This window comes from Pogona vitticeps, chromosome 11 (assembly GCF_051106095.1).
Source record: "Pogona vitticeps strain Pit_001003342236 chromosome 11, PviZW2.1, whole genome shotgun sequence".
Lineage (NCBI taxonomy): Eukaryota > Metazoa > Chordata > Lepidosauria > Squamata > Agamidae > Pogona > Pogona vitticeps.
Genome location: NC_135793.1, coordinates 24,999,570 through 25,024,130, shown reverse-complemented (window position 1 = coordinate 25,024,130; position 24,561 = coordinate 24,999,570). Strand labels below are relative to the sequence as shown.

At 47.8% G+C, this 24,561-nt stretch overlaps 1 protein-coding gene across 6 annotated transcripts in view; it reads left to right on the top strand.

Moving 5' to 3' along the window:
- Positions 1–2,191: 2,191 nt before the first annotated feature.
- The window catches only part of PLS3 (plastin 3), a 46,167-nt gene continuing 23,797 nt past the window's right edge, over positions 2,192–24,561 (top strand). For 2 of the 6 annotated variants that reach the window (XM_078380723.1, XM_072981418.2), the window contains exon 1: positions 22,250–22,611. The gene's annotated coding sequence lies outside the window, so the exon portion shown is untranslated. Of the gene's footprint in view, positions 2,335–2,523; positions 2,587–4,669; positions 4,809–15,263; positions 22,094–22,249; positions 22,612–24,561 lie in introns of those variants that run through there. The other 4 variants (XM_078380724.1, XM_072981417.2, XM_072981416.2 and 1 more) reach the window with 4 other exon arrangements.

Here is a 24,561-nt window from a genome sequence, read left to right as displayed (position 1 = left end):
TTGAACTCAGGTCTTCTGAGTCCGTTTAATGTTCTATCTACCACATCCCACTGGCTCTCTGGCTCCTTAAACTGCAGATGGGAAACTGAGGCTGAGACTGGCTCCCTCAAGACAGAATATTGAATGAATGATCAGAGGTGATGTCTGAATCAAGAACTTCCATGCTCACAACACCGTAAGGTCTCTCTGGTGGTGGCACCACTGCCCCTTTGCAAACGGCGGTGAGAAGCAGCTTGATGGGTTTTGGAGTACTTTCCTCTCTTCATCCAGCACAAAGGAGCAATCTGCAGGAACCACTGATGGTGCTGCGCAAGGGGAAGACCTTTCTTTAATTGCACCATTGATGCATCACTAAAATGCTTTTTCTCTAAGCAGCAGAAGAAAGGGCATCGGCTAAAGGTGATGGTCAGACGGACACTTCTGGAAGAGGTGACACTGCAGGGCCAGTCCAGATTTTTTTGGGGGGGCGGGGGATACAGCACACTAGCAACATCACAGTAGGCTCACAAAGTTGTTGTGAACATCGTGGGCAAAGCCAGTGCGGTCGGGCACTTTGAAAGCTTGAACTATATGACCTGTAACGTTCCCATGACAGAAGTCAGCCATGAATTTATTAGACCTGACATTATCTCTCTGCCTAAAGCATTTTCCCATATTTATTTGTATGGGGGTAGGAATAACAGCCTATCTCGGAATGGGTTGTTGTAAAGATCACAGAGATCATTTGAGTTTTAATTCTTTAAAAAAAAACCCATCAACAACCACACAAACATTATTTTCAAAGTAGCATTAAAATGTGAAAGAGTGTCCATTTTAACACAAACGCATTTGCAAGCTCTGGTTTTAAGCTCTTTGATGTTTACTGTGAATATTGTGGTTATGACAATGTTTTGGATCATGGCATGATTTGGGTGGTTTTCACATTGGATACATTTTCTCTTTGTTTGCTTCTTTTAACATTATGTTTCTGAAGATTCTGAATCCTGTCTTTAGTGGGAAAGGATATAATCTATTACAAAAACGTAACATATAAATTGACACTGACCTTTTCTAGGTTGAGGGACCCATTCCCTAATGGCTGCATATAGGGAATGTGTCCCACAAAATAGAAAAAGATCCCTCCTCTACCCTTAGGGCACTGGCCTGCTCATATCCTGTACATGCATGCGTGCACTTACACATCAAATCGTCCCAGCAATGAGGGTGGTCAAACCAATGAGATCAGAATATCACGCACAACTCCTGCTCAAAAAGATTCAGATTTTTGCTCTGTTCCTACACTACTTCTACATCTTGCAATCTCAGATGTGAAAAACAGAGAGGTGTCTCGAGGGACATGGGTTACCACCAGACTTGGCACAATGCAACCTTCCGAAGAAGATGCCATGGCGTTTGGTTAAAGACTAGACATTTCCAGGCAGGGCAGTGTTATTGATGGCCTGCCTCTTAAGAGGCACAACCAAGCATATAATAAATAAGTTATGGCTTTGAATCTGGGAATCAGCACAGCTCTTAAGGAGGACGCGATGTGGCAGAGAGAACACAACCCGGATCTGCATTATCAGAGGGGGGAAATAAGCAGCAAAGGCAGGGCAAATCATGACACGGAGACAGACGAAAGAAGAGAAGGAAGCTATGTCTCTTTTTGATTCAGAGGATGACTGAGCAGGCGTAGAAAGGCACTTACATGGAAAAGTAAGAGAGGAGGAGAACACAGCGGGTTGAGCGAAGGAACTGCAGATGGTCTGTGGCAGAATGACTTCTTTCTCATATTTATGTCCCATGCTCAATCCCACTTAAAAAGAGGTGGTAGTAAAGCATAACTGGCTGCAAGACAACAGAACGGATTAAAGAGGTTGCAAAAAAACATCAGTTTTATTCAGTAGCATTCAAACCCTCTCCCCCACCTCAGAGTTTCCAAAACCCAGGACTTGCTTAGTACTTAGGTTTGACCAACCCTCTTGCTTCCAAAACAGCAGGCCTCACCTAAAGGAAGATATTTTCCTGGTGGCTAGATTATGCTCCAGTCTGCGGACAGCTGCCGTGCAACTCAGCTGGGACAGAGCATCAGCTGCGGCCACTTGTTCCTTTTTTGGCTCCATGGAGGTTTTATGTTCCGGGGACAGGTGCTAACCAAGGATGCCTGCACCAAGCCAGCAGCTGTTAAAAAGCCTGGTTATCTGGTTTGCAAGAGGTATAAATTTCAAGGAGTGCAAGTCATAGAGTTACTCTGTTTCACCAAGAGTATTTATTTGGCACAAGGTCTTATGGGCTGCAAATGACTTTATCAGAGGCCAGCTGTGGAGACAGGACATGAGCGACTGCTTCCAGCAAGTAAGAGCATTTAAACACATCTTTAGCTGGGTCTGGGCTTTGCTTGAAGGCTACGAATTCTGGTTGCTAAGTGCAAGTAAACCATAAAAAATTCATCCCAGAGTGCTTGATCACATGTAGAATTTATAAAAGAGAGGTGTGAGAAAGAAACAATTCAAATCTATTACACCCCTTCCTTTTTTTTTTCAGGGAAGGGAAAGCCTTATGTGATGGACATCTAGACTTTCTGAAGTAACTGGATGCTCATTGCAGGTACATGCAAATATCTGGGGGTTTGACGGGAAGACTCAAAATATACCTGTTTCAATCGGTCATAACTAAGAACACTGTGTCTGTGGGCTTCTTTAAATAAGGTTTGCTGAACCCATTGACTGTTAGGCAGGAAGGAAGTAGATCACACTTGAGATGAAAATAACATTCACACCAAGGCCTGTATCTACCAGATGGATTTGAGTCACTCAACCCATAACTGGCGCTCACCAAAAACAAAAACCCCAAAGCCCGCGGACCCTGTTTGGTCTGCAGACTGAGCATGGTTTACACACCCATAATACTTGTGAGTTCATTTGCCTGTTTTCTTTTAGAAAAAGCAGCTCACGGCAGTGCAGGCCTGCTGAGTGGAGGGAAAGTAAACCCTCACATCTTCTGTAACAGTAGAGTACTAACTAGAATATTGGGGGGGGGGGGATGTAATTATCCCATGGCACTGCTTGCTACCTGACAGAGGAACAGGTGGAAGGAGGAAAGAAAAGCAGAGTTTCTCAGGATGCTATGCCTGTTGCTTTCAGTGCTGTGTCATATGAATGGCAGCTCTGGGTACGATGGAGAAGAGAGGTGTGTATGTCTGGGTTTGCGTGAGACAGGGAAAACAATTATCTTGACCCTTGGCAAATCCTTTTCAGACTCTCTTTCATTATAAGCATTGTGCAGATTTTGTCTCTCTTTCGAGCGATCACTGAAGTCCGGCAGCTGCGGGTAGGAAGCAGAGATGCAAGCCAAGGGTCTTGGAGAGAGAATATACGGATCTCCTTTGGAGAGGAAGGTCCTCGCCTCCTTTCAGGTCATCCTAGTGGTTGCCAACCTTTGAGAAGCCAGGTATGCTTGGACCGCGATTCCCAGAATCCTTCACCACGGCCCAGGGTTTCTGGGAGTTGCAGTCCAAGAACATCAGGGTGACCCAAGGTCGGGAACCACTGGGCCTTTTCCCAAAACCTCCTGTTAAAGGAAATGTAGATAAATGCTACCTTTCTAACAATACCGAAGTTTGGGAAACTTTTTTTTTTTTGGGACTACAGCTCACCAGGCGCCTTGGGAGAGTCTGGGAAGCATAGTTTGAAAAAGAAGGACATTCCTCCAGGCTGGGGGCTTGGCAGTCGTATCTAGATTTGCTGCCCTGCTGTTAAGGAAGGAAGGAGAAGGAGGCCACAGCAAGTTACAGCAGGCGCTTTCGTTGATTTAGAACGGAATAAATATATCAATTAGGTCTGGGGAGAAACAGGAAGAAAGAGAAACGATTTGCAAAGCAGCAGGGCGTATCTAACAGAGGAAATTGTGGTGTGTGTTTGTGTGTGTGTGTGTGTGTAGGGAGAAGTGTTGAAAGCCCAGAAAACAGTGGCTCACATTTCCCACCGCTGAAACAGCCACCCTGCCGTTCTTCTTCCTTCTGCTGGCAAGCCGCAGGCACCAAACGGAGACCTCGTTGAGCGCCCCTCTATTGTTTGAAAGGGGTCCTGAGTCACTGACCCGTGTTTCGAGGCTGTGAGCAAAGCAGAGCCTGGGGACCAGCCCTAAGGGTCCTGATCCAGCAGAACGGGTTGCTCTGCCTTCTGTGGGGCTCACTTTTCCCCCATGTTTTTGCCATCCTATCCATCGCTCTGTCGAAGAATCTGAGTCCCACCAGGATGGAAAAGAAAAAAAGGCGCCCACTTGCTCCTGAGAAGGAGGTTTATCCACCTGTTGGCCTCCTGTTTTTATATTTATTGCATTTCTTTGTTTAATTCAAAATCCTAGTCACAAATTAGGAAGTCCAGGTGCACCCCCAGATGTTTGGAGGCCCACCTTTCTTGGGCATGCATGCGCACCCAGGGATGTTGGGGGGCGGGCGGGAGAGAAGCTTCCCTCCCGCGGGCGCCTTCACACGACCCTCAAACCCGGCGCCCGGGCGGAGCATCTCGCTCGGGGTGCGCGGGGGGGGGGGGAAGAGAGAAGGAAGGCGGTGCCTGTCCGCCCCTGGGCGGCGTGCGCCCTCTCCAATCCCCTCCCTCGGGCCGCCTGACGGACGGCGCCTTGGCCCAATCGCTCCTCGGCCCGGGGCGGGGCGGGGCGGCTGGAGAGGACGAAGCGGGGGGGGGGGGGAAGGAGCCCGGGGAGGGCCGCTCGTGTCGGGCTCGCGCGGTGCCAGGCGGAGAAGGAGGCAGCCGCGCCGGGACGAGGAGCGAGGACGAGGACGCGGGGCGAGGGCGCGCGCGGGCGGGGTGAGTCCCCAGGCTGGGGCGGGGGTCGCGCTGGAGTCTCTCGGTCGGGGGGGGGGGAAGGATGCCGGCGTGCGCGGGAATTGGGGCGGGGGTCGCTGGAAGGGGGGGGGTCTTTGCCTTGGAAGCGGACTTTTCCCGCGCCGGGAAAAAGGGGGGTGGGGGTCGCGGGGGTCCCCCCCACAGACACCCCCCCCCCCGGGCGACGGAGGGCGCTTTTCCTCTGCTGGGCGGGGCGGCCCCGACCGGCGCCTTGGTCCTGCCGGGCCCCGATCCGAAAGGAAAGGGAAGGAGGCACGGTCCCGGGCGCGCCACTGCCTTCCGAGCAGATCGTGTTCCGGCTCCCACGGCACTCCTCGGGCTTCGACGGCCCCGGGCGCTGCTGATGGAAGTATATCCCCCCCCCCCGCGGGCGCCAGCTTGGGAGTCCTGCAGGGCTCTTCGTCAGCCTTGCGGAGCCGAGAGGCGAGAGAGGCGGCCGGCCTCGGATCCTGCCGCGCCAACCTCGAGCTAGCAGGGAAACCCCCCCCTCCGCCACCGCCCCCCCCCCGTCCCGCCAAGCCCTTGTGGATGGTATTTTACCCACTCTCATTTCTGCGGATTTTGTCTGCGGGCTTTGTTTCCTTTTGCTGCTGTTGTTTCGTACAGGGAGATGTTTAAAAGGATTTGGGGGGGGGGGGGAGAGAGAGAGTCCTGGAGCAGGGAGAAGACCGGGGGGGGGAGGCTGTTCGCTATGAAGCCTCCAGCTTCAGAGGCAGTCTACCTCCTCCCTGTTTCAGTTGCTGGCTGCGGCCACAAAGGGCTGCTAACTGTCTTCACTTGCTGCTCTGGGGGGGTGTGTGCCCTGATGGCGAACCCCCCCCCCCGGGGGTGCTTGGTTTGCGAAGCCTGAGTAGGTGGGCTTTGGGTCCCCCCAGCAGCGGTCTTGCCCACCTTTCTTGCTCTTTCTGTGGCTCCTGCATTCATGACTTAGTCTGTTTACATCTTGCCTTTCTTCCAAAACTGGACCCTGGGGCAGTTCACAACATAAGTAAATGCAGATATGAAGAAAAACTGTAGTTTACTGTATTTTTTTTTTTAATTACTATGTTCAGACAGTGACTCTTATGGAGGCCAAACAGAACCAACCTTACATGGGAGGAGGTAGAAGTAGGTTTAAGGTGGATCCTGAAGGTTGACAGAAGTAAGTTTAAAATTCCCCCGAGGTGGAAAAAAACCAAACAACCCAGCGAGGACAGTGTTTAATGCTTAGTCCGTGTGGAATGCTGACCGACTTGCAGGAGAGGCGAAGGAATGGCCAGAATCCTGATCTGCAGCATTTCATGCTGCAACTTTCTGTTGCAGGCATCCGCTTGCGTCCTTAGGTTTTGTGCTGCAAATACAGGCCAGGATTGCGAAGGCTCTGGAAACGGTGGGGTCCGGTTGCCCATCTCTGAGAGAGAGAGAGAAAAAAGGGGGGGAGGCATTGTATGCATTAGCTGACTCATCCACTCAAGAGTGCAACCGATATGGCAATTGTTATGTAGGTGTGCGCCTTTTCTGCACTACGTGGGGAAACTGTGACCAGCGGAACCTTCCCAGAATGTCTGCATACAGCGGAAAACCCAAATGTTTCCATTCCTATCACATGTGTATTAAATAGACACATCATTACTAATAGCAGGAGTTTGTGTGGGGAGATGGAGGGGCGGCGTTACTTGGATTGTGCCATTTTTTTAAAAAAAAAAGTTAAAACCACAATACATGTTGAGGTTGAACTTGCTCCATCCAATTTCCTGCACTGGGGTGTGTGTGTGGAGGGGGGGTAGGTGGATTAGCCACTTAGAGTGGTCGTAATTGTCTAGATAGGCAGGATATAAATACAATAAATAAATAAAATTAGATGATTCTCCGTGTCCCCTTCCAGCTCCATGTACCCTTTCCATTGTCCCCAGTGTTCAGGTGCCGTCGGCCGGCGGGCAAGCTGGCCTCGCTCCATGTGCAGCGAGCGCCTCCAGCCACACCCTGTTCGACATCCAAACCTCTGGTGGAGCCGGAGTGCGGTTTGGCCTTTTCCCTTGTGAAGCCAGTGCATCAGGGAGAGAGGGAACGAGTGAACGAAAGGTGCCAATGGGGCTTCTGGAGCAGCCCCTGGCTTGCCCATCAGAGACCCCCTCTCCAAGGGTCAGTTAGCCCCCCCCTTCGGGTGTGTGGAAAATTACGCGAGCCTAGCCTCCAGTCCCAAGGCTGGATCAGGGGAGGAGAGTCTGCCTGGTCCTGTCCGGGGGGGGGGGGCAATGCTGTCCGACATCCGTGGGCGGCATTTTGGAGGTGATTCTGCTCCCCTGTATTCAGCCCGCAGGCCACTTTTGGCAGGGTGTGGTACAGAGTGCCGTCTTTTTTCCTTCGCCGTTCCCAGAGTCAGGGAGGTGGGTGCAGCCTTGGTAATCTCTTGACCATCCCGGTATGTCTGACTGGACTCAAGCGGTGTGTGACTCGGGGACTTCCCTCCACCAACCCATCTCTGTGTGTCGCACGCTCCCCAACTGCAGTCTGGAGCCTCGACCAGGGCTCAAGATCTCCCCTGGGAAGAGATGGAGTGCCAGGCGAATCGTGGCCTCTGCTGCTGAGAGTCCTGCCAGCGGCTTCTCTCCTCGCTCTCCAAAGTGAAGGGAAACTCCCATCCTTAGTGCCTTCCCTGCTGAGCCACGGCTGAGAGGAGAAAACTTTTCTTCCCTTTTGATTTGAATACTAATAATTTACGTGCCGTCAACCTGATTGTGATCTCCCCCCCCAACCCCCCGGATTTTCTAGATACCCAGCACAGCTCGCCTGAGGCTGCACACCCAGGCCGGCTCTTCTCCTGGGATGCCCAGTGAGGAATCAAACTCCCAAAATCTGACTCCGCAGCTAGAGGTCCGAGATCAGTTGCTGCACAAGTGAGCTTGGCTGGACTTTTGGGCTCCGGCAGTCCTTTAGCTCCTAAACCCTTGGCGCCACGCCCTTCTTGAACAAAGGCCCCGCTCCTGCACCACTGAGAACCGGATGTACTTCCTCTCTACTTGACTTCCCCCCCCTGCACACACACACAATCACACACACACACAGAGAGAGTGCCTACAGAGATGGAAATGCCCAGCCTGGCCCCCCGTGCATGCCACCTTGCCGTTACTCTGTATTTATTCACTTAAAACAGGCTTACAGTTCCGAAAGAAGTGAAGCAGAATCGGGAGGTGAAAGAGGGAGGGAGGAGTGCAGACGGAGGCACAAGGCTGAAAGTTACACATCCAGGTTGTGATCTAAGCTGTGTGGCTCTGGAGCTTGGTTGGCCTTGCAAATGAGGTCTCAGCTAGACCTTCTCATGCACACACTAAAAGACTCCTTTGCGCTAGATGTGAGCGTTTCTTTCTCCGCTTCTTCAGCTTCACTGTCATGTGGCCTCCCTGGGAGACCCTGCTCTGCTTCTGCAGTGCTGGAGAAGTCTTTCCTGAATGGCGTTATTCATGAAGTTCTCCGTTTTCCTGCTGCATGAAGGTCTCCAAGGGCAGTAGTTCCGATAGATACTTGCTTTGTTGAGCCACCCTTGCAAATGGGAGACTATGCCGATGGGAAGAAAAGGGGGGGTCACTCCATGAAGGGAAGGCACGGACTGTGGGGGTGACCCTTCTGATTTTCTGTAGACCCCCAAATGCACGCTTGGTGTGCTGAGACATGTGGCTGAGCTTTTTCTCACCAAAGACCAAGGACAGCTGCGGTGCTGCTCCTGGACCATGAGCGTCTGGAAGGGGGGAAAAAGGCGAGTCTACCCAGTACATAATTTTACAGAATGGTGCTTCTCTTTCTGTTTCCCTGCCTTCTTTCAAACCAGCCGTTGGAAGCCCCTGGCTTTCCAGTTAGCTGTCAGAAACGGTGCGCTTTCAGAAACGTTGTGCACTTAACGGGTCCACTTTTGGAGATGGCCAAGACCTAGGAGTGTGTTCTTGCCAAATAGACATGTGCATCCTGGCGTGGAAACCTGGCAAACACCAAATTAATCAGCTCCTTTCAGTGGGGCTGAGAGTCCTCCGGGAAAATGTTGTCTGTATTTGCTTGGAAGCATCCATCGCAAACTCTCCTCCGTTCTCTCTCTCCCCACAGAATATTTAGCTCTCCAGTTGTTATTAGACTATGATTCCATCAGCCCCTGAGTAGTTGGTTGTGAGGGATGATGGGAGGTGTTGTGCAGCTGCCCTCCCGGCTGTGAAGAAGTATCGAAGAGTCCCCAAGTAAATGCTGCTGAGTTATAAGACCAAACGGCTCTTAATATGTTGCACGATCGCGATGGAATGTGGGTGTGTGACCCAAACTGGACTTCCTGTTTTTTGCTCTTTTCTCCAGATAACTCTGTTAAAAGCAACCGTTCTCTCCAACGTTAACTTCTTAAAGAGAATTTTATTTAGGGAAGACGGTTCTCCTGCATTTAAAGAAGCAGCTGTAAAGGAGATTCTTTTTTCTTTTTTTTTAAAAAAGAAAGATAATTGGGATTTGGTGTGAATCTATCACAGAAGTCACTGTTTGATCTTTCGGCAGTATAAATCAGGAATTGTTTTAGAGTAGGAAGGGTCTCGGTGCAGGCCCCAGATGCGCTCCAGAAACATCTGGAGGGTTACACTATTCCTGCCCCTGCATTAAAATTTTAAATGCTGTGTTTTGAGCAAGGGAGATCGGGGGGGGGGGGGGGGGAAGTAAGGCAATGTTGGAGTCACAATAGAAGGGAATGGAATGTACGAGTCATAATTTTTAATGTTTTTGCACTCAAACATTGCAGCTGTGGTTGTCTGAGGTCTTTTTGTTTTGTTTTGTTTTTGTAAACAAACTGGTGGTGCGATTACTTTGTTTCCTTAAGGAAGGAACCTCGATCTTGTTTGGAGGCCTGACTTGGAGTGCCTCCCTAAATGGAAGTAAAATTATCACGTTCCCAAGACAGGGCCTTCTCAGTGCTGGCTCCTTTCCTGTGAAATTCCATCCCAAGGGAAGCCGGCTTGTTCCTGCTGCCAGTGCTTTGTTCTTAGATGGGTGACTTATTTCGCCAAGTCTTCTAAAGAGCAGTTGCAGCACCTCCTGCTGGTGTGTTGTTGTTACGCTTCTTGTTCAAGTCTCTGTCATATGTTGGTGGTCTTTGGCTTTTATGATTGTTTTGCTGTCTCCAATTACTGTTTTGTTACAGTATTTATGTCTCCCACTTTTGTATGCATTTGGAATGTTGTTTGTCTCTGTGCAACTGTTGCAGCGAAAATAATTCTTTAGATGGTTCTCATTTTTTTTGTAGACAGAAGGGAGAGATGAGGAAATAGTGCCCGATGCTGGAAAGGAAGCTACAGCTGAAAGGTGACTCTTCTGCTGTAGGTCTTTTAAGAGGACCTTGGAAAACCCGTATCAGACAAAAAAAAATGAAACAGAAACAAAAAACAAGAGACAGAAACATTGTGGCACCCTAAAAGCTAAAGGCTCTGTTTTACTGTGACCTTTTGTGGTTCATTTCCTTGATGGACTTGATCCTCGGAAATTCACATTAAAATACAGCAGGTAGTCTTTAAGGTTCCACAATATTTTTGTCTCTCGTTTTCAGTTTTTTTGTCTCTTAAGCTTGCACGGACAAAACAGGGCTGCTCCTTCAAAAATCAGATTGCATGTCTGGTTTTAGGGATTTTTTTTTCTTGCAGTTTGACTTGTTTGGCTGTCTGCAAAACCCATAGTAGCAGTTTCACATTTATCTGAAGGATGGCATCCATAGTTATTTTAGGATATTTTAATCATCATCATCATCTTAGAACTGCAGAGCTAGACAGGACCCTATGGACCACTGAGTCTAACGCCCGTCGAAGAGACCCAGTGGGGGAATCAAACTCCCAGCCTCTGGTTCCACAGCCAGAGACTTGAACCCCTGAGCTATCCAGCAGTAATGCAAAATGTCTACTAAAATGTTCAGTTTCGGTATGCTATTTTTAATTTTCTCTTGGCTGGCCATGACTTTGAATTTCCTTTCATTCTGGAAACAGCACCTGCATAAACCACTTATTTTATTTACTGTGCCAAGCCGGGTTCTTCCTGACTTAAGAGTGGCTGCCATTGAAAGGACATCCCGTGTGAGTACAGGACTGGCTGGGGACAATGGGAGTTGTTGTCCAGTCTGGAAGAAGAAAGTAAGAGCTGTGACTTCAGTTTGCGTCATGTCCTGTTCCCCCCCCCCACCCTCCCTGATTCTGCACACCTTTTATATTTCCCGTTGACACCTGACATTCCACTCAGGGTGAGCTCAGCGCTGGTGTGGTTTTATAGCATTGTGGGGCTGTAAAAATTGAATGTTGCCGAATGCTTTGTTTCCATCAGTTTGGGCTGTCCTGACTCAACAGCACATCTTAAGGAGAAAGTTGGAAGCTCCTTAATATTCCTCCCCTCCAGGAGAGGACAAAACACATTATTTTGCTTTCATCAAAGCCCCTGTGATTTATGCAAACTCTCTCTGCAAAAAGCTGATGGAGCAAAGCGAATATAGAAGGGCGAACTAACGGCTCAAGCAAAGGTGCCGGTAACATCCCCCGATACGTCCGGTCCTTAAAAGTCGGCAGTTTTTGTGCTTTTGCACAATTTGGGTACAAAAGAGGTGTGTGTGTGTGTGTGTGTGTGTGTGTGTGTGTGTGTGTGTGTGTGTGTGTGTGTGTGTGTGTGTGTGTGTGTGTGTGTGTGTGTGTGTGTGTGTGTTGGGCCTTCTCTTTTGCTACGCTTTAACTGCTAATGCAGTTGAGCAGCGTTTGATTTCCTTTGCCAAAGTGCTCATAGGAAAGGAGGTTATGCTACATTTCTCTCAACCTCCCTTCCTGTCACCTCTTGACAAGATCCGTCTGCTTCGAGAGACAGAGAGGCTGGAGCCATGGCCACGAGCCAGCAGAGTAAATGTACAGCAACGGAGGCTCAAAAGAAGCCCGGGAGCTGCTGGAGAACGGCTGTGATGGAGCAGCCGGGCTCTAGATTTTAGCAATGATGTTTCAGCGGTTGTTTTGGAACAGAGCCACGTCCCCCTGAAGGTTTTTTGAAGGTACACTTTCCTGACCTAGAATATTAGCTGAAATGTGTATGAAGCTTTAAACTATAAGGTGGCTTGGAGAAAGCTGTTACTCCAGCCTAGCCCAACTAGCAGGGGGATTGCGAAGCCAAAATTCCACTTTGATAGAATTAAGCATTTTTAGCATTAATTTCTTTGGGACGTGTGTGTGTGTGTGTGTGTGTGTGTGTGTGTGTGTGTGTGTGTGTGTGTGTGTGTGTGTGTGTGTGTGTGTGTGTGTGTGTGTGTGTGTGTGTGTTTTTGCACAGGGAAATCTTTCTGGCCTTGGTCTATTTCAGGAACACCCATGAAACAAATCTATGGGGACAAAAGCAGGTGTTGCTTAGTGGATTTTCAAGTGGTGGGCTTTGCACAGCACCTGTCCAAATAAAGCCTTTTGGGGGGGGTCTGAATTTCACCACGGCATCATAGAAGGGTGCTTGTTATTGCTTAGCAGCAGCCCAGCCATTTATTTTTATAAATTCTCAGGCTTCTCTAGGGCATGAAGGTTAATCGGTCGGCGTAGCAATGCTACCCGGCAGGCTCTTCCCATCTCCCCTTTGAAGTGAGCCAGTGCACAAAAATTTTTTTTTGTTCTCCTCCTCCCCTGTTTTAGAACAAATGTTGCCAACAGCTGCTTCCTGATGCATGTGTGTGTGTGTGTGAGAGAGAGAGAGAAAGAGAGAGAGAGAGAGAGAGAGAGAGTCAGAATCACCAACCGCCTCAGTTAAGGGGTAGTGCATGCTGACTGGCTTTCCTCCTGTTTGGTCTTGGCGAAGACATTTATAAATGATTGATTGAGAAGACACAAGGCTTTAAATTAGTAACTTTAAAAGCCACATAACTCTAGAAGCACAGCTGCATGAAAAAAAGAGATGCCATCTTTATACAGTCCTTCAGGCGGAGCTGACTGGCAGAACACCTGTTTTGCATGAGGAGATGCCTCATTTCCATCTCCCATCATCTCTGGGAACGACTAGAAAAAAATCACCTTTCAGGCGTCCTGCAGATCCATCACTTCCATTCAGTGTTTACAGGACGAACATAGAGAGAAATTGCCTAAGGGAAGATTGCCCAGCAAATAGGCATGGATTTCCATATACAGTGGTGCCTCGCAAGACGATTGCCTCGTGGGACAATTAGTTTTTGCAATTGCTGTTGCACTTTGCAGGACAATGGTTTCCTATGGATGATTTTTGCAAGACAACGATTTCCCCCCATTGGAACGCATTAAATAGATTTCAGTGCATTCCAATGGGGAACCGCATTTTGCAAGACGGTGTTTTCTCAAGACAGTGATTTTCACGGAACAAATTAACATTGTCTTGCGAGGCACCACTGTAGTTCAGGGTTTCTTTGTGTTTCTGCTATGTAGAATCATGGAATTGGAAGGGGCCTGTAAGGCCATGGAGTCCAACCCCCCTGATCAGTTCAGGAATCCAAATCAAAGAAGATCTGACAGATGGATGTCCAATTTTCCCTTGAATGCCTCCAGTGTTGGGAGTGCTCCCCACCTCCCAAGATCATGGGCTCCATCGTTGTACTGCTCTAACAATTAAGAAGGAATTTTTTCCTGATATTCAGCCTAAATCTGGCTTCCCGTAGCTTTAGCCCATTCGTACATGTTACATCCTGGTCTTTGTTTTAATTGTCTGGTCTGGATTCCTTCTTTATGTTATTACTTGAAGTAATAAGGCTATGTAGAGGTTTTGCCATAGCTTGACAAGTTCTGCAAGAGTCAGCCGGTGCAACCCTCAGTGCCTTCATCCAGAGTTATGAGAAGCCCATTCATTCATTAATTCATTCAATTTTATTAGTATCCCATCTTTCTTCCTAAAACAAGACCCAAACATTACACCACTGCTGAAAATATAAAAGCACAGCAGCCACTTGCTAAGACATAGAAACATCACAGGAAGCAGCCTTCCACAGAGTTAGACCCTTGATGCACCTAGGCTGGCATTGCCAGCTCTGTCTGGCAGCAGCATCTGCTCTCCAGGGTTCCTGGCATAAACCTTGCCTAGTCCTGCCTGGAGATCCTTGATCCTTACTTGTTTGAGATCCATCATTCAAAGACTAGCCCAGCCTCCCTCACTCTGACTTCTGAAAAATCAGACGAGATTGGCTATATTCCAAGCAATGCAGTGGCAAAAGCCACTTTTCTTAGAAGTAGATGTCATACCCTTTCCCTTTTCGGTTTCATGTCAGTTGTCAGCCTCTCTTGTACTTCAGCCCTCCGGTACTGCAGAACACCAGGCTGCTGAATAAACATGGATGCATCCATTTGCATGGGCTGTGGGTGCCACTCACAGACAAGCATTGTGTACCAATATCACCTGTCAGTGCATGGAAAATGTGGCTAGGCAGGTGCGCCTGTCAGGTTTGGTTCCTTTGTGGCAAACACCTGTGTATGTTCCTGGGGGGGGGGGGGGAGAGGATGAAGGTGTCTATAGAACAGCAAACACTTCTCCATTGGGTTTAGTACAGAAGGACCCGAAAACTGATCCTGTGCACATTTTGAGTTGTTTTCCATGCAGCTTCTTTGCAGAACTAATTAACTTGTGTAGTTTAAATATTCAGATGCCTCACTTTGAGAGAAAGAGCTGTTGGTCTTACAGCCAAAATCCTGTTGCGCAGTTCTGCCTGCCCAGAATCCTGTTGGGCAGCTGTGCTTGGCAAGGATGTCGCTGAATCCAAACCAGCTCCAAAGTTCTTAAGTCAAGTTTTCTCCATCCTTCCTACACTGCTTTTCTTACTCATTTCACCTCCAGGGATCAGGTGCAACAATCTGCACATTTTTTTTTTTGGAGGACTTGCGGTTGTGGTTTCCTCTTCCCTTCAACCTCAAACTCCAGGAGAAAGTACAGGATCCAAAACAAGAGAGAACTGGCGAAGTCCGAGCTGTCGACGCTGCCCACCTTTCCTGCCAACAAATTCCGAGGGCAAATGATTTTTCCTTCCCCGCTCGGTTTTTCTGCAGATGTTATTGTAGTTTAAAACCCCAAAGAAGTGATGTCACTTTCTCTAAATAACAGAAGATGGGGGGATCTATAAATAAAGGTCGCCAGGCATTGGCTTTTTTGGAACATAATGGTTATTTTGGCTTTACTAACGTCTGAGGCACACCCAATGCTGGGCTACTGCAGAAAGGAAAGGGGGGGGGAACCCTTTTCCTGTAAAATAAGCAGCTGTTTACACTGTGTTCCCATATCCATAGTGGATCTGAAACTGTCTGGACCTTAAAAGGCTCTGAAGAATGTCAGGAGCTTCTGGGCCAAGATAACTCATGGAGACAAGCTGAAATATTCCAGGTAATACCGGATTGTCTTCAGTGTTACAACTTAGTCTCTCTCTTTCTCTCTGTCTCTCTTTCGCTCTCTCTCTGATCTGTGTATGAACTTCTACAAACTGATTTCCAAACTGATAACTGACTTGTAACTTTTGCAAGGACAGGGTGGGAACGACACCTTTATTGGACCACTATGAAGTGTTACAAAAAGCATTTGAAGGATCCTAAGTTAGACCGGGCATTGCAGGTAGTTAAATTAACATCCCAGTACGGAAAACTATAAAATGTTACAAAAAGCATTTGAAGGATTCTAAGTTAGACTGGGCATTGCAGGTAGCTAAATTAACATCACAGTATAGAAAATGACAGGTGGTTTGCAGGTCTTCAGCTTAGAATCTCAGTTTTACCTACCGAGTTTGCAACTTCCTTGCATAGCCAGGATGATTTCTCGGCTTTCTCTGTTTCTACTCTCCAATTCGCACTCTCTGCCCCGCCTTCTGCAACAAAGTTCTGCAGGGCCCTAGAGGGACGCAGAATTCTGCAGGGCTCGGAATCTTCCTTTCTTAGCGAACTGGCCCCATAAGAAGAGTTCCCAGTCCTGGTTGGGGATTTTGCTCATAAATCGTCTAGTCATATTTCTTTTCTTGCAGATTGTCACCCATCACTTTACAGGACTAGAAGCTGTAGAAAGAGTTATCCAGGATCAGACCACAGACTTGCCTGCCCTGGCTCTCTCTGGCTAGGGACAACCAGGCCGGGGGGCAATCAAAAGCCTTCCTTGATGCATGCCCTCAGCATTTGTGTGCGCGCATGTTTTAAAGATGTACTGAATGGTCCTGGAGCCAAGGGGGTTTTGTCTCCAAACTGGATCTTGCAGACTGATTCCAAACATTTTGACTGTTAGTTGAATAAGTTGCATTAGAAAGAGTCTGGTGAATTCAGGCGGGCAGCAAATTCCCGCTGTTCAGGCTGAGAGTTTTGTTTGGCGCTGCCTTTTGGAAGGCGGTGCTCCTAGTTTTTGAAGTCTGTTGGTTCAAGAAGAGAACAGGCTCCCTGGCCATTCTCCCCTTGGGTAGGTTTCTTTCAGGTGGAGACCCAAGGGTAGGAAATCAGGATCCAGCAATACTGAAACTTTGCAATGGAACAGTGGATAGTTTTGTACATTTCATACCTCAGGAGGAGATGAGACAGATGTTGACTCAGAGGCTGAAGGCCGCCTCTTGCAGAGGATGAAGGAGCGCTGTTTTCCTGTCTCTGGATTCCTTGTTTCCTTGTCTTTTCTAGTTCCACAATTTTAACAGAGCAGTGAAATGAACTAAGCCAGATGCGGTCTCGTCAATTTCACCTAGGAGGAAACTGTTTCAAAAGTGTGGGCTGTGCTGATGCCAGGAATTGTTCGGAGGTGTTATAATAAAGCAGAAAAGTCCTTCTGCAATTGTAGGCTGATCGCTCTGGAGGAACAAGCTAGCCTGTGGTTTTGACTGTATTTGTATTTTACACACAGGCAGGCAGGCATGGACACACACACATCTTTTTTTGCATGAATGCTTGAGCATGCATCCCTTACCCTGCCTAGAAAAGGGGGGGGGGGGAAACGAGACAATCAGCGTTCTCCAGTAAGACCCTAAAAAGCTGTGACTTCAGACCGAGGAAGGAAAGAGTCTGCAGAAGGAACAGATGCCCCTAATATTTGTCTTGTGGTTTAGTTACGGCCAAAAGGTTGTTACTATGCCAGCTTGTTTTGGTAGAGTTAATTTGTATTTCCTTTCCTCATTCCACATATTCTTGAGATTCTGTTTTGGAGAAAGGAGGAGGAGGAGACAGCCCACACTTCTGCAGATAAGTGGCCGGTATCTGCTCAGGCAGGTAGGCAGGTAGCCTCTTGTCTGCCGTACGGAGAGGTAAACACTCCAGCGGGAGCATGAAACGCACTTCCTTTCTGGCCTTTTATGGAAGCAAACTTATTGTAGATGACGAATCTCTCCTCGTGTCTTGCATAATTACCTTCCTGTGGCAACTATCTTGACTCATCTGAAGTCACGGGGTTGGTCTTTGGGATGATCATGGCCCTTTGCTTTCTGCTTAGCAATTTAATATGGGTTCCTGCCCTTTAACCATTCTCTTCCAACTTCTTAGAGAGATGTAAAGCCCACGACTCTATCCACAGTTACTGTATGTCCTGGCTTGCTACCTGGCCGGCCGAGGAGGCGCTTAGCCATGCGGACGGAGAATCCCCACTATCCTAATTAGTTCTGCCTGCCATCATCAGTTTTGTGCTCGGGGCTGTGCGTATAAGTAGGGACATAACTGCTCCAGCTCCTGCAGTATAGTACGAGTTTTCAGTTCCCTTCCCCCAAATCTATTCAATTCGTGCGGCACTTTTCCAGACATAAGCGTTTCCCTCCTTAAACTGATGCCTTTTTATGAATACTTTTCTAGGATATAGGCCTGTGTTCATGCTCTCCCCTTTAATTTCTCCATGCATTTGTGATTGGACTGCAGCACAAAATTTAAATGTATGTAAATACAGATTGAAAGTAATATTCTGGCTCAGGGACAGGTCATAGAAGTACAGCGGCTGCATCCACCCATTCAACTACCCTTCCTTGCTGCGGGCGTTTTCACCAGCAGTCCCAGAAGTAAGGTAAGATGGGTGCTAACATCTTTTAAAAGCTGAGGGAGACTGCTAAGAATGCGCTCCTCCTTTTTCTCCTCTTGAGTTTTCGGTTCCCTTTTACAGAAACAAAGATGCAGAATTGTCGGCTCAAAACTTAATCTGAGCGCAGTGCAGACAAATGCCTCTCTCTCTCTTGGAGCCTCTAATAAGCTTCTTCCACCCATTCATTTCCTGATGCTGACAAGCTGAACAAAGCAGAAGGCATGTTTTAAATTTAGCTCTGAGTCACTGGCTATACTGCAGTCGCCGGTTAAATTGTACAGAGGAGAGTTAAAGACGAGAAAATTCCTCAAAGTGAAAGCCAAAGAGACTTCCGGTACAGGCTTACTGGGCAAATTCTTGACATGCTTGTCTCTTCCTTGGCACTGTGGGGAAGAGAAGGAAGGGAATCTCTTGGGATAAAGGGGAGCAGTTCTAAGAGACACCCCCGGGGGCTGCAAACCCTCACCCCACCCAGCACAGTTAGACTATTCAGGCCTTTGCTCGTTATTTAGTCCCAGCTCAAATGAATTGGAAATGGTTAGGTCCCTCCTTGTGTAAGATCCCTTGTTTGCATGGGTCCTGCTGTGTGCAAAAAATTGGATATAGGTCTGAATATGGATTTGGGCCCCCAGTGGGATTTATGCAGCCTCAGAGGCTGGGTGGACTACAGGCTAAAATGGTCTTTCTCTAAAACCTTGGAAAAGTTCCTTTTTGGGGGACTACACCTCCCTCGAACCTCGTGATGTTAGGAGGATTCTGGGGGATGTCATCCAAAAATAATGAAAAAGAGAGAGCTAAAAAAAGGCTGGCTGACTTGTTCCTTATTCAGTCTGTTGTAAAGCAGAGTTGGGTAACTCCAGGAATATTGTTTTAAGGGGAAAAAATGGTCAGGCTCTGTTGTGGAGCATTGTATCAGCTCTTTGCATGATCGTCACTGCCTTGTTTGCATGATGCGTCAACTGCTTAGATCACTGGGATGGGTTTATTCTGGAACCCTCTTCTCTAGCGAGAGAGCGGTGGGATGAGAAGTCCTATGTGCTTTTAGACCTTTTGATATTTGGCCAACCTCCTCCTCTTGGTCCTGTGACATGATAGATAAACCTCCAGTCCTGTCTTGGTTTCTCTGATCTCTTCCCTTCTCATGGGTTAATTATTGTACTTTCAACCCTCTTTTGCTTTCTTTTACTCTTGTCCAGGGACTGCAAAGTCTTCTCCTTCCCCTGGGCTCTAGATCGTCCCTTCTTATTTGATTAAAAAACCTCTGACCTCAGTGGTCCTCCTGTTCGTGTCCGTATTATTTGGTGTCTGTCGGGACTGTTGTATTTTAGGCAACTTGCAAATAATAAATGATGACGAGACACTGTTTTCTGCATGTAGGGTTTGTTTTTCTGCTTGTAGATTTGAGAGATCTGGGATCGCAAGGGGACCCTTTCTCTGTTCTTCGTCGCTTGTGAGTATTTAGTCACAGGGCTGGGAGGCAAAGCATGTGTCTGCAGTGATGTAGTGGTGGGTTGGGAGTTTGAATCCCCCAGGGTGCCTGCTTGACAGTGGTTGGACTCGATGATCCAGAGGGTCCTTTCCAGCTCTGCCATTCTAAGAGGACAGGTTATAAGTAAGCCTCAGAGTCCTCAGAAAGAAAAGCTGCTCTGTCATTCCCAGGAGCCAAGGTGAATGCCCTAACGAACCCCTTGCTCCTGTTGTCTCCCAAATGCCTTTCCCTGTAGATCGCAGGGTGGCCATTTTTCAGACCTCTTGAGAGATAGCGCCCTCCAGGGGTTAGGGTACGGGGATAGGGATTTGAAATTACACTTGTTGGTTCTAGACCTTGCTAAGAAATGAAACTCCCTCCTTGAGAAGAGGAGGAAAAACCGGGACAGCAGTTATTTGAGTTCACTGGAAGGAAGCCGGGCACGAAGCACCATAAATAAAAAAGTGAGTGAGACGGTGTTGGGGGAATCCCTGGTTAGGTTGGTGTCTTGGAAAGCAGGTGCTTGAGAGCCTTGCCTTTTGGTGATCCAGTAGCGAAGGACGGACAGGTGGAAAGGGTGGAGCAGCCCTTTCGCTTCTGCAGTATTCTAGGCATTCAGATATCGGAGCAAACGGGGCAGGTGGCCAGGAAATTTGTGCCAAATTTTAGAAGCAGAACAGAAGAATAGAAAAAACATCTTAAGACAGTTCTTCCTACTGTTTAGTTGGGAATCTCTATTTTTGTGGTTTCGATCCTGCCTTCCGGAGCAGCAGAAAACGAGCTTGTTCCACCTTCTCTGTTCATGTCCTTTCGGAGATCTGAAGATGGCTGTCATGTCACTGCTTGGATTCTGCCGGTTTGTGAACGGTCTTGCCCCTGGTAGACCGTGGGGTTTGCTTGTTGCAGGAGAGAGAGAGAGAGAGAGAGAGAGGCCTGGGCTTCCGCGATTCTCTTTCCACTGACCTGGTGTATAGCCAAGGTTTTGTGTCTCCACCTTTCTCCACTTAGCTTGTACAGAAGCAGTCTCTCTGTGCCCATGTTGCAGGTGTCGAATCGTTGCCTTGGGGCTATTTTAACCAGCAAGGCAGATGTCATAGTGTTTACATAATGAAGGTGCCGGTGTGAAGCAGCAGCTAAGGCAAAGAGGAAGGCACTAGTTGATGCAAACCCTGCTCACAGGAGGCTTTGCTGAGTGCCGAGAACAACAGAGCACGTTGGTCTGCTTGCTACCTGTGTTTCTCTGGGTGAGGATGGAGTTTATGCTGAAGTAGGTAAGGATCGCAGGAATGCCAGCTGGGAACAGACAAAAGTCCAAGGGATCACTCTTGGCCAGAAAGCTTCCTCTCTCCCTGCCATTCCGCTCCCAAGTTGGGTAAATGCGTTGCTGCTGTATATCCTCATTGAGTTGAATGGTCTTGTTGACATCTTCTGACATGTCGACAAAGCATCCTCCAATGAGGCAGTCCTGATTTTACCCCCTTTCCTCTTTGAGCTGTGGACCTTCCTCCTTGCACCATATCCACAGGGTTTATTCGTCTCAGTCCTAGAGTTGTTACATTTCTCTAATGATCCGTAGCCAGAAATCTCTGGGCTTGGATGGCAGGTAAAGCCCTCAAAGGAACACACACACACACACAAAGATAAAAAAATAACAATTACTGTATATGAAAGCAGAAACAAATCAAACCAGCTGTGGAGTATGCAACCGAAGTGACATCAGAAGGTAACAGCCAGGTGAAGATCTGAAAGATGAACACGTAACTGTGAGAAAACAGAGGTTACTTGGTGCTAAAGGGGCTGCAGTGTCCCTCGAGGGAAGCCACTTTTTGTGGGAGATGTTCCAGAACTGGGGGGGTCTCTACTGAGAAAGTTCTTTCCTTCCAGTAGCCACCAAACTTGTGTTATCAAGAGGAACATCCCTGGAAGGAGAGCATCCAGAGATTACTTTGAAGTCTTGATAAGCATGTGCTGGAGATGATGATCCTTTGGGTAACCTGGCCACGGGCTGCTTAGGAAGTGAAACGTTCACGCCTTCCCTAATTGTCATGACATTACGTGGTGATGGTGGTGTTTTTCTTCTGTTTACGTCCTGCCTTGCATCCTGGGAGAGCTAAGAACTGAGTTGCAGGTATCTAATCACAAACCTGTAACCACAACTTAGACACGGACGAGCTTACAAGGACACGGGCTATACCAGTGTCTTCCAAAAATGCAATAAAAGCGGTGGAAAAAAGACAATTGGAAAGAGCCATCGGGACACTCCTGCGTTCCCTGGAAACTTGTATGAATAGCTATGGTGCCGACGGGCGCCTGAGGAGACCCTCCTCAACCTTCCAGAGGCTTGGAGGGGGTGGGTTAATAATCTACTTCAGGAAGGGGAGAAAGATAACACCCTCCCTCTGGTTGTAATCTGTGCAGGATCCTGGGTTTTAGATTTAACACCCACACAGGCATTCTCAGGAAGAACCTTGGCAAGCATCTCCCTCTTTAAAAAAGAAGCACTGAATTTCTAGGTCATGGCTGGAGGATACCCGTCCAGAGGTGACTCATTTTCCTGGCGGGTGTGGAGCTTCTTCTTGCCTTGAAAGGGGGAATAAAAAGGCAGCAGGACCTGACTGCCGGATCTCTGATCCATCCCAACCCTTAGGGTTTTAACAACGTGAAGCCTTCGCTCCCTGGAGCAGCATGACTTTGTGCTGGTAGGAGAAAGGAGCCCTCTTCCTTTTCTGCAGTCCATTTCGATGCATGGAGCAGAAGGCCCCTTGCAGGGCTCAGAAAAAAAAAAGATTTTAAGTCTGAGGACGCAAGGCAGGTAAAGCAGTGTGTTTTTTTCTTGGACCGATGCTTTTTGGAGCAAGGCCTGCGTAGGTTCTAAAGCCCCTCTATGTTGTCCTCTTCTTGCAGTCAAAAATGCCTTTTTTTGATTCACAAAACCAGATGTCAGTTAAACCGATGCCCCACCCAGCTGGGCTGGATCTGCCATCTGCCTGCGTCAGGCGAGGAGGAGAGAGAGAGGGTGGTGTGCTGGGGAATTTTTTATTTTTTTTTTTGTCGGTGGTGAAGTTTTGCTGTGTAATGCAAGTTTCTAGCTGGGGGTGGTGATGGTGGCAGCCGCTTTCAATGGCTCAGCCTGCTATCACCACGCTCTCTCGCTCCCGCTCTCCTGTTTGCTGGCAGGAAATGTTATGACTTGCTTGCTTAGGATTACAATTGGAGCAGGAATGCTGGGCTTCCAGATTTAACTTTCTGGGCGTGGGAGAAAGTTCCACACTGTGCCCGGGGTAGGCAAAGGAATAAGGCAGCTTTCCTCCAAAATCTGAACCGGACGAGGTAAGGAAACTAAATGCCATTTGTGATGCAAAGCTCTTGAGTTTGGTTTGGATTCTTCTCTTCTTTAACGTTTTTTTCTTGATCTTTCTGTTTTTACGCCAGTGTGTGAGGCTGCTTGAAAGAACCAGGCAGAACATGTAAATTTAATGGATGCAGATCTGCAGGCAATGCTACTGCGGAAAATCCAGGATGGGGGGGGGGAGAAGGTGTCTCTTTTCTTCCTTAGACCAGTATTTTTGCTTTCCCTTTTAGAATGAACTGCCATGGGCTTTTTGGACTAATAGCTCTGTCGTTCTTATTTGCTTCCTGTTGAAAAGAATTCTTTTTCTTGAAAAATTCTTCTTTTTCTTGAAAAATTGGGTTCATTGGTGTCTGGACATCAAAGCTGGTCTCTGCTCCCGGGCAGTCTTTCTGAAGAGTTGCATAAGCTCAGAAAAGCCCAAAATATGTGGTCTTGGTCCATCAAAAGAGTAGCAAAACCCACAGTCATACAATACCTTTATTGGGACCCACCAGAACATCGCAAAATTGTGAAAAGCTTTTGGGGTTTTACAGACACGCAGTTGAGTAGAAAGAAAAGCTACAAGGGTGGCAGGCCTTGGGGGAGGGGGACAGCATTTGGAAATCCTAGGAGCAGGATCCATGTTTCAGAAAGTGGTGTTTAACAAAAAAAAAACCACTCTCGGAATTGCCCTGGTAGCCTAGGAATGTGGCTATATGGGGACTTCTAGTATCTGTAATCCAAAAAATGTAACTTGGTAAGAGAGAAAAAAGTAATTCGGGCAGAATTGGCCTGTGTATGGCATGGAGTTGTTTCTTCACACGAATTGCCGAGTAAATATATATTTTTTTTTGCTGGTCTGATAATGAAGTTGTAACTTGGCTAGGAGCGTTGTTTGTCCTAGTGGGTATTTTGAAGCTGGAATGAAATAATTGTGTGTGTTGAGGCGCTGCAACGTCAGGAGTCTTTTTTTGTCAGTTTGTTTCCGAGGCTTGTAATGTGTTACTAATTCTGCAAAGCGAATTCAAGGCGGGTTTTGGGTCTTTTTTCTCTCCCCTTGAGGGGAAGGCGGGGACAGGAGGCTGAGTCAAAGTCTGGAGCCTGGAATTCCTCGCACTGTTCTTGCCTCTTTCTCTTCCGAGTTCTCTGATGGTCTTGAGCTCATTTTCTTGGGAAGCTCTTCGAATTTGTGGTTGCAATCCTATACATAACGGGAATACTTCGCTTCCCTTGACTTCAGTGGGCAACCTAACCCTACGCTGGATTGCAACCTATATAGATGATCGCACATGGACTGCAAGGGCCCCTCTCTCTCTCTCTCTCTCTCTGTCTCTTTCTCTCTCTCTCGGCACCAGGGAATCTTGTTGTGTTGTGATCAATCTGAGGCTTCCGTCTTGCTCTCTTCTGTTTCAGGAGAGGAATCTGTAGGTTACAAATAAATGCGAATCCTCCCATTGGGAAGGGAGTGAAAATTTGAAAACCAGAAGCTCTTAATCTTGAGAAGGATTTTCAGGGATCAGGCATCAAAACTGGGAGGAGGAGCATGGTTAATAGCAACTTCCATAACTTATTTAGATATGATACACATGGTTTGCACCAGAGTTGAGCCCTCCTCATCTGCAAGCTGTTTTCTTTGCCATGTTGACCTGCGAAGATTTGAAACCTGACCCGTGATCCAGTTCCTCCCTGAACAAACTCGACACATCTGTTCCCTGACCTGAGCCACAATCTATAAATTGACAAAGGGATGCCACGAAACCTCTTTTGCCTTCTTCAGAGCAAGAGGAATATGGGGAATATGCTGAAACGTGGGGAAATCCCCATTTGAACTGCTTATTTTTAGGTCTGTGTCTCTGCAGAGATATCCCTGTGTTTTAAAGGCCTTTGCCATCCAACATAAGTCAATTAGGCAGCAATCACTGGAAAGCAAAGGTAAAAATTATTTTGAT